The sequence below is a fragment of the Podarcis bocagei genome, assembly GCF_964188305.1.
Source record: "Podarcis bocagei genome assembly, chromosome: 18".
NCBI classification, from domain to species: domain Eukaryota; kingdom Metazoa; phylum Chordata; class Lepidosauria; order Squamata; family Lacertidae; genus Podarcis; species Podarcis bocagei.
In genome coordinates this window covers 1270401-1279392 of record NC_138144.1, presented here as the reverse complement: position 1 = coordinate 1279392, position 8992 = coordinate 1270401, and positions in this window count along the sequence as shown.

The following is an 8992-nucleotide window of genomic DNA, read 5'->3' as shown; positions in this document are numbered from 1 at the left end:
GGGGTTTCAGGAAGGAGCTGAACTAGAACCCACAGCACCAAGGTCCAAAAACCTTTCCCTCTGCCTCCCAAGCTAACTAGCTGGCCCAATGGTTCAGGGATAGGAGGAGGACAGAAGAAGTGCTTGTTTGCCTTAATAGACTGAAATTCTCAAGAGGGATGAAGGCCAGGTGAGGTGGACTGGAGGCAGATGCTCAAAGGCCGTAGTCTACCTCTGACATTTGCCACCGAGAGCTGTCCATATTGCTGACCTGGAGCACATGTCTCACTGGGAGCTGTCCATGGTCTGGCTAGGGGCACGTTTCTCACTGGGAGCTGTCTGTGGTCCTGCCTCACCCCGGTCCAAAGGCTCTCCCGCCACATCCGAACAGGATGCTCTGGATCAAAACACACATCCAGCCAACTCCAAAGGGCCCTGATGAAGAACCTTAAAGAAACGTATCCCCGTCCATATTGGCTGTGCCCGGTGAAACCAAAATGGTCAAAGGCCTGGAAACGATGCCTTATGAGGAACGGCTAAGGGAGCTGGGCATGTTTAGCCTGGAGAAGAGGAGGTTAAGGGGTGATATGATAGCCATGTTCAAATAGATAAAAGGATGTCACATAGAGGAGGGAGAAAGGTTGTTTTCTGCTGCTCCAGAGAAGCGGACAAGGAGCAATGGATCCAAACTACAAGAAAGAAGATTCCACCTAAACATTGGGAAGAACTTCCTGACAGTAAGAGCTGTTCGACAGTGGAATTTGCTGCCAAGGAGTGTGGTGGAGTCTCCTACTTTGGAGGTCTTTAAGCAGAGGCTTGACAACCATATGTCATGAGTGCTCTGATGGTGTTTCCTGCTTGGCAGGGGGTTGGAATCAATGGCCCTTGTGGTCTCTTCCAACTCTATGATTCTATGATTCTATGAAACCAGCATTGGTTCAGAGCACATGCACAAAATATCCCACCTACTGTTAATTGATAGTCTGCAATGTCATAATGCAATCGTTAGGTGAGACAAGGTTGGGTAGGTATGGGGAAACATACCGTATTAGCTTTTCATTAACAACAACAAAAAGTAATGAAAGAAAGGGTGGAAGTCTGTTATTGCCTTGAAAGTCTATCTTCTAAACCATTGATATGCAGCTGCCTCCTGTCAGATGGTGGCATATTCCATCCTGCTCTCCTTGATGGCTGTGGACAAAACCATTTCTAATAAAAAAAGGGGGGGAAACGATTCCCTCTTCCTCCTCACAGTTCCCAAAATTTATACCTGAGGAACCCCCACCACCACCCTTCTTGTGGTAGAGAGAATTGTCTTTAGGACAAGTTTGGATTGTCGATACCTCTATAAGGAAGGAAGGAAGGGAATGAAGATCTTTGGTATCCTGGAAAGATTGATCCTGAATTGATTTGAGAACTGAGTGAACAATGGAGGAAGTGTTGATAGGCAGGATGGCAGAAAGGAGGAGAGACAAAAGGATGTTGGTTTTGGTGTCGGGTCTTACAAGTCTTCCATCTACTTCACGTCAGGGATAAAAGGCCAAAGTCAGAACTTCTAGAAGTTGACCAGGCTTTGGGGGAAATGGACCTAACCGCCTGTGCGCTCAAACTAAAGTCTATCCAGACCAACTGAAATCAATGGCCTCACATATGTCATGTCCTTTAATGGTCCCATTCAGAGCAGCCCCACTGAAAGTAATGGACGCAAGTAACTCAGGCCCATTAATTTCAATGGGTTTGCCCTGCACAGAGAACTTAGCTGGCCATAAACTCGACTGGTTCATTCTGAGCACGGCTTAGTCAGAGATACTCCTGTTCCCACATTATTCATGGTAAACTTAAAAAAAACTTGGCTGGGCTCTTGGACCACTTATTGCTCACGTGTGGAGCAACCTATGTTATCTCGTGACCCTTTGGGCTTATGAGGTCAACGAGATGGCTCAGAAGAGGGCCTCTTTGTCTCAAGGCTGAAAGCCAATTTGGGGTGGTCTGTGACCGGGCAGCCCTTATTGTACAAGGGCCAATCTAAATGTGGTCATCATCCGAGGACAGAAATTAAGAAATAATTTGGCTCCTAGCGCTTATTACAGACATAAATATCTGGGGTACTTTGAGTTTGACTAATGTTGGCTACAGCCCATAGGGCTGCAGTCAGTGTTTGCCCTACCCAGAGAAGACCTATTGAAATTAATGGGTGTGACTTGGTCAGGTCCATTAATTTTAGTGGGTCTGTTCTGAGCATACATGAATTGGATATACTGTAATTGGATACTAACCCTGTCTGGAGACAGACTAACAGCTGGCTTACAGACTGATGGGTTTGTTTTCATTCTGAACTTACATATGGACCACTTTTCTGGCAAGCATTAAGCACCCTCTCAATTACATTCAAATTCTCTTTGTTTAAGACCACTATTAATTTTTTTTAGAACTTCTTATGACCCTCCTGGATTTGATATTTCTGGTGGTGGGTCCTTTAAACATCAGAGCATGGAAATGCAGAAGGTGTTCTATGTCACACCAGACCACTGGTCCATCTAATTCAGCACTGTCCACACCAGTGTGTTCTTCCACCTTGGGTCTCTAGATGATGCTGGACTCCACAACTCCCATCACCCTTGACCATTGGCTAAACAGCCTGGGGGTGATGTCCCAACAACAGCTAGGGACCTGAGGCTGAAGAACCCTGGTTGACAAGAAACTTGCAGCCTTGCAGATGTTACGGGATGACAGCTCCCATCATCCCCAGAGGGGAGAAATCCTCTCCCAAACCCTGGGGAGCTGCTGGGACCTGACTCAACAACATCTGGAGGACTTCAGGTCTTTGTCATCACCAGTCTACACTGACTGACTATCCAGGGTTTTGGAGATGATTCTTTGCCAGCTGTAGCTGAAGATAACAGGGATGGAACCTGCGACCTTCTGCATGGAAAGCAGATGACCTTCCACTGTGCCACAGGTCCCGTCGAATTGGAAGGCCTCAGAGACCTGTAAGACACTTTGTTCCTCAGAGATGGAAGAGGTGCGGACACTCATCCTTTAGAACAACAAAAACTTTACGGACACCCTCTTTTCCCCATGCCCTGGTTGCAAATTTCCAAACCATAGAAAGAGGACCTAGAAGCATCGATTCCTGGAGATATTTCTGCCCTGATCTGAGCTTGATTTTGGTCCAAGAGCCCAATGCGCCGTGGTCAGAGGACAAGCACGTCTATGGTGCGTGGTTCCCCTTGACCCAAAATTCACAGTGGGAGAGGTCTATCCTAAAAACGTGATATTGGAAGCGCCCCGGAAGATCAGGCCAAAGACCCATCAAGTCCGGCGTCCTGTTCTCACAGGGCATGAAGGGAAGAATTCGTCTCTCATTCTGTTCCTTAGAGGATGAGCTGAGCTCTGCTGGATCAAGGAGGCCCATGTGGTCACAGAAGCCAACCAGATGTCCCAACGGGAAGCTCGCCATTGGGACCTCAGCTCGACAGCAACCCTCGCTCCCTGCCGTTTCCAGCAACCGGTATCAATGCGGTTACGGGTTCAGTGGAACTTTACTTGTTATCTTGGGCAGATGATTGTCTCTTTCTCTTTATAAAGACACTTGTGATTGGATGCTAAAAGGGGCACGGGCAGAGCAGGGTGGAGGAGCTGATGTTTGCTTGCTGGAAAGGCAGGGACCGTGTTGGGTTGGCGTTGGCTGAGGCACCATTCCTTCGTTGTAGCCAGATCCAGCCCTCTTGCCCTCACTCTGCTCCCAAGCTGTTGGGGCCAGTTGGTCCAGCTAGACCAGTAGCGCTGACACTGACTGTCAGAGGACCTCCAGGGTTTCAGAAATGGTGTCTATCCCCAGCTGTACCTGGATCAAACCAGGGGGGCTTCTACATGCGAAGCTGGTGTCCCACCACTAAGTTGAAGATTGCATAAGGATTCTGGTCCTCATGATCTCGAATGAAAAGTTGGATGTCAACAGGGACCTAGGAAGCTGCCTTGTACAGAGTCAGGCCATTGGTTCCATCTAGCTGAACGCTGCTTTCCTGGATTTTGGACATGGGGGGAGATCCCCAGCCCTGCCAGGGGTCTCCTACACACGAGGAGCTCCAGCCTTTCCCCCTCACCTCGGATGAGCACCGTCCTCGTTGTCGTTGGACAACGCGCAGACAGACAACACAGAAGAAGAAGAGATGGCGGGATAAACGAGAAAGGAAGGGGGGAAAGGAAGAGGGTCAACGGTCACATGAAACGGATCCGGCCCATGCAGAGACCTTTTGTCAAGTCGAAATGAAATCTTTTGTCAGACAAACAACACATCAATTCCCTCCTCCCCCGCCCGCCCCGCCCACCCTCCCACCCCCTCAATAATTATTACGTTACTTCAAGAAAGAGTATATTTTTTTTCCATGCATAAATCAAATTTCCATTTCATCTCTCTTTTTTTTTTGGTCTTTTTCTTCTTCTTCTTCTTAAATTACAATTTAACACATAAACACATATAATAAATACTCTCGTAAGACATGACTCAGCAGGAGAGGAGAAGAAATGAATAACATCCCCAAAAGCAACAGGTATTAGTATTATTTGTGATTTTTTTCTTTTAAAGGACTCGTTTAAATATGAAATCTGTAAACGCCAAGGAACCTTCGTTTCCCACTCTTCGTCTCTCTCCCTCTTTAAAAAATCATGAAACGAACCAGTTTTCCCTTTTCCTTTTCTTAACATTCAATACGTCTCCCAATGAGGATCTTAACATAATTACAACATGCCGCCCTCTGCAAAAAAATTATAATTTAACAGTATAAAGCTTCAAGTTGCAAATTCCAAAAACTAGCTAAGTAATTATTATTATTATTATTATCATCATCATTTTTTTTTGTCACATAAACTATACATTAAATATTTATTTTATTTTATTTTTGAGGTATTTCAGAGAACATTGTCAAATGTCTTGCCAGGTTTGTGATGGAGAGAGAGGCGGTGGGTTGGGTCGATTGGCTGGGTTTATGAAAAGGGTTGTTATTTTTTCCTCCTGAGCGGAGAATTTCTTTGGTATCAACAAGGCTATTTGGGTGTTGGGTCAAAAGATGGAGGGGGTGTGATTTAGCTTGGGAAAGAGGGGTCTTGGGAGAGAAGGTGGGTCGGTCGCTTGTGTTCTGGGGGGTCTGGCACCTACAACCCACGGAAGGTGATGATAATGCGAGAAAAAACGTCAATTTCCTTCTCAGGTGGAGATAGGTTCTGGAGAACCTCAAACGAGACCTGCTGGGTGAAGCCAAATTGCCATCAGGTCCAGCCACCTGTTCTCTTGGTAACTAATCAAGATTCCTTCAGGAAACACATGGGAACAGCTGTTCTGTCTCTCTTTCTCTCTCTGTTATTCATAAGAACATCTGGAGAGCCCTGGACAACAATTGTGCACTGGCAACAGCGAACAGGTTTCAGCTCCTGCTCATTCGCCAACTTCCAAGGTGCCTTGAAGACCCAAACTTTGGAGCTTCAAAGCACCTTGAACCAGGCGATTGGCAGGTGGGAGACCCCACGAGGCTCTCCAGGGTCCCACAGAACGTGACAGAGAGATGATTTCCTCCTCACTGGCTGTGTGAGATACGCTTCAAACCAGAGATGTTTGGGACCGGACCTACAAGCTGATCACGTTCTCTGCCACTGAGCTATAGAGTCTCTTCTCACCCGATTCATTGGTACAGACAAAGTTCCAGAACATTAATATCCATGAACGTTAAGAGCCCACGAAGCACATTTTGGTTCTTGTGCGCATTCGCAGGCACTCAAGTTGGGGAGGAAGAATAAGTCTCTTTGGTGGTTGGGCGAGAAGGGAGGGACAAGGAGGGAGCAAGGGGTGGAATGGGCTTGTGCCCCATCACCCAAAAGCAAACGAGAGTAGCCAGGATCCGTCCGATTAAGAGAACTGAGGTAAGTTACTGTGTGAGTTTATAGGACAAAGAAACGTGGTCTACCACCTTTGGTACAGGAAAAGGCACTCTATCACTCTAAATATCATGTTCTCTCTCTCTCTCCTCTCTCTCTCTTTGTCTCTGTCTGTCTGTCTTTCTCTCTGGGGGGAGCAATGGAAAGAGCAAGGTATGGGGGTCTTGGGAAGGAAGAAGGTTGGCTACAACATCTATGGGTCATGGTGGGTGACATAACCATCTAGGAACGGTTATGGCGGTAGCATGGGAACGAGGATAAGGAAGGTTGGGGTGGGGTGGGGGTTTAGATTCCACCACAAACCAGGCAAGGGGAACAAATCTTTGGTATCAGGTGTGATTCTCAAATCACGAAAAACTCGAAAACTCAAGTGAGGTAGCCTATATTTTTTTGGGTCTCACTACAAACGTCTTTTTTTTTTTCCACGCTTGGGGGGCCAGTCGCTCGTTGACAGCTTCCTTGTCCTTGGGGTGCTCTCTTTATTTATTTTTTAGCCAAGGTCAGCCCCCCGTTTATTACCTTTCTTCTTTTATTTTCTGGTGTGGCTTCTCAGCCCTTTAAATACTCCACAAAATCAGGTACGGAAATCCACTGTCTTCGCCCTCCATCGTCCGTTAGCGTCGACACGTCACGACAAAGACAAGACAGGATGGGGGGGGGAATTGGGGGCGCTTGGAGAGGCGGGTGGACACTGGGCGGAGAGAGAAATATATATATATTTGCTTCCCTTCCCTTTCGCACCCTCTCTTTTTCCTTTGGCAAAACACAGCTCAGCATTTGCTACATTCCCCTCCTTCCGTCGTCTGTTTGGGTTGGTTCAATCATCTCTCCCCTTCTGACACCCTGATGGTGACACCCGCTCAATAGATCGGGGCATAATCTTGGGGGTGGGTGGGTGGGTTTCTGGTTAAAGTTTCTTCTCTCTTTTCTTTTCAAAGTTCATCCTCCTTTCGAATCAAATAATATTATCCGATGGCATGGCTTTCCTTCTTCTCTTCCTCGTCGTTCCAGAAGTCGCCTAACCGTGGATTCAACACTTCGCCTTCAACGTAAAGTGAACAGGGGGGAAAAGACCTCCACACAGACCGTGCTATTTGTACCCGCATCAATTTGGTATTGTCCCATTAAAAATCAAAAACAAGAAGACACACAGACACACGGACGCACAGACACACAAAGAAACCCCACATTTACTGGGGAGGTGGCGAGGGTGAGATTCTCTTGCCCCCCTGGGCTTTCTCAAAGTCATCTCCTCTTCGGCCCTTTGGGTTCAAACGTTTGGGAGGCTTGGCTCGCGAAAGCGTCCCTCATCCTCTTTTGACTCGTTTTATTTCGCCTTTGCAAGTCACTCGTGATTCGTGGTGCCGGCCCCTGTTGAGGACAACGGTCCTTCCAGGAATGAGGAAGAGAATAGTGGTGTATCTATCTTGTAATTATTATTTTTTTAAGGCAGGCTGTTAATTGGCACACATTCACCCATGCACACACTCAAATAGTCAGTTATATTTCATACGTTGCCAGAGATCCATTTATATTTTTTTTGAGCTTGTTGCAGAGTTTTTCTTTTTCCAGGAGCAGAGGGGTGGAATGGGGACAGGGGGTGGTTGAGAAGGAAGTTTGCATTTCTCGCCACCCACAACGTCAATCCGTACTTAAATATATCTCTATCTCTGTTCTGCAAGCAGATTCACAACTGGGGCCTCCGTCCACCAATCCAGTTCTTATCGTATCGGTCAATTCTCATTCCCCACCTCTCTCTGTTGACAGCAGGATAAAGGAGGTGGGGGCCTTGTGGGTACTCTGCAAGGAGATGGACAGAATCGGTCCAGTCTGGGGCTGTCTTCTGGAATGAAACCAAGGTCAAGACAGAAGGCGAGACGGCGGCCCAGCGTCCGGAAAAAAAGAACGGAAATCCTGTCCTCTCCTTTCCTTTGGTTTCGTTAAAGCTTTTTGTTTCTCTCTCTCTCTTTTTAAATACCCGAATTATGTACCTAAAATGTGCTTCGTGACCCGCTTATATTTTCTCTCTCTCGAGGTGACACAGTGCAACTTAGCTTTAGACCCCCCTGCACGACTGATTCCAGGGGGGAGGAAGGGGGTATTTTTTCGTGTGAGTTGCTACTCTCCCTCTTCCTTTCCATACTTTGGCTTGGAATTCCTTTGAGAGGAACCATTGATAGAACAAGAAGTCTTCTCTTCGGCTGATTCGCCTACACTTTTTGGTTGCTCTTTTTTTTCTTTTTGGTAGACATGAATCATGTTGTTGTGCAGTTGACCATTAGTTTTAGGGTGTACATTCATGGAGGGGTTGGTTTGGAGAGTAACGCCTTCTGTTCATGAGCTGCGTAGACGATGGGATGCAAGGAAGGGTGTTGAGCAGGTGAGTGGGGAACAAATGTGCGTGAGGACAGCATGGTAATGTTTTGGTGATGTTTGCAAATATGGTTCTCCATGCTTTCCCCTTGTTGGTCCTACGAATGCCATACTCATTACTGGTTTTATTATTATTTTAAAAAACTTCTCAGCCCCCTTTTGGTTTGCAAACTGAGAAATACCCCATAAAGACCATTCATGCAGGCCGCCATTGATTCCACTCGCCATTGCCTAGGATGCAACAGCTTGTCCCCAAACGAATTGCAAACCGTTCCCACGCGACACGGTCGTTTGCCTTTTCCCTGCCCCGCATCCAAAAGGGCTGTTATCAGCTTCGCAACAGTGACCCTCGTTTGAAATGGAGCTGTGGGGGCAGGGGCAGGGGTCTGGAAACTTGGGGGCTCAGCTGTGTCCTAGAATGCAAGACCATTGCTGGTGCCAAGGTAGCCATGGTAGGAAAATAGAAAGCTACCTAATACTGAGACAGACAATAGGTCCATTTCACTCAGCACTGTATACACTGACTGGCAGCAGCTCTCCAGGGATTTCAGGCTGGGAATTTTCCCCAGCCATACCTGCAGATGCCTGGTATTTATTTATTTTTTGCATGCAAAGCGGATGCTTTACTACTGAAAGGTGAATGGTCTAGGGGTTGAAACCCAGGGACAGGGACAGGGCAGAAGGAAGGTGTACCAGTTTGACATGGTTA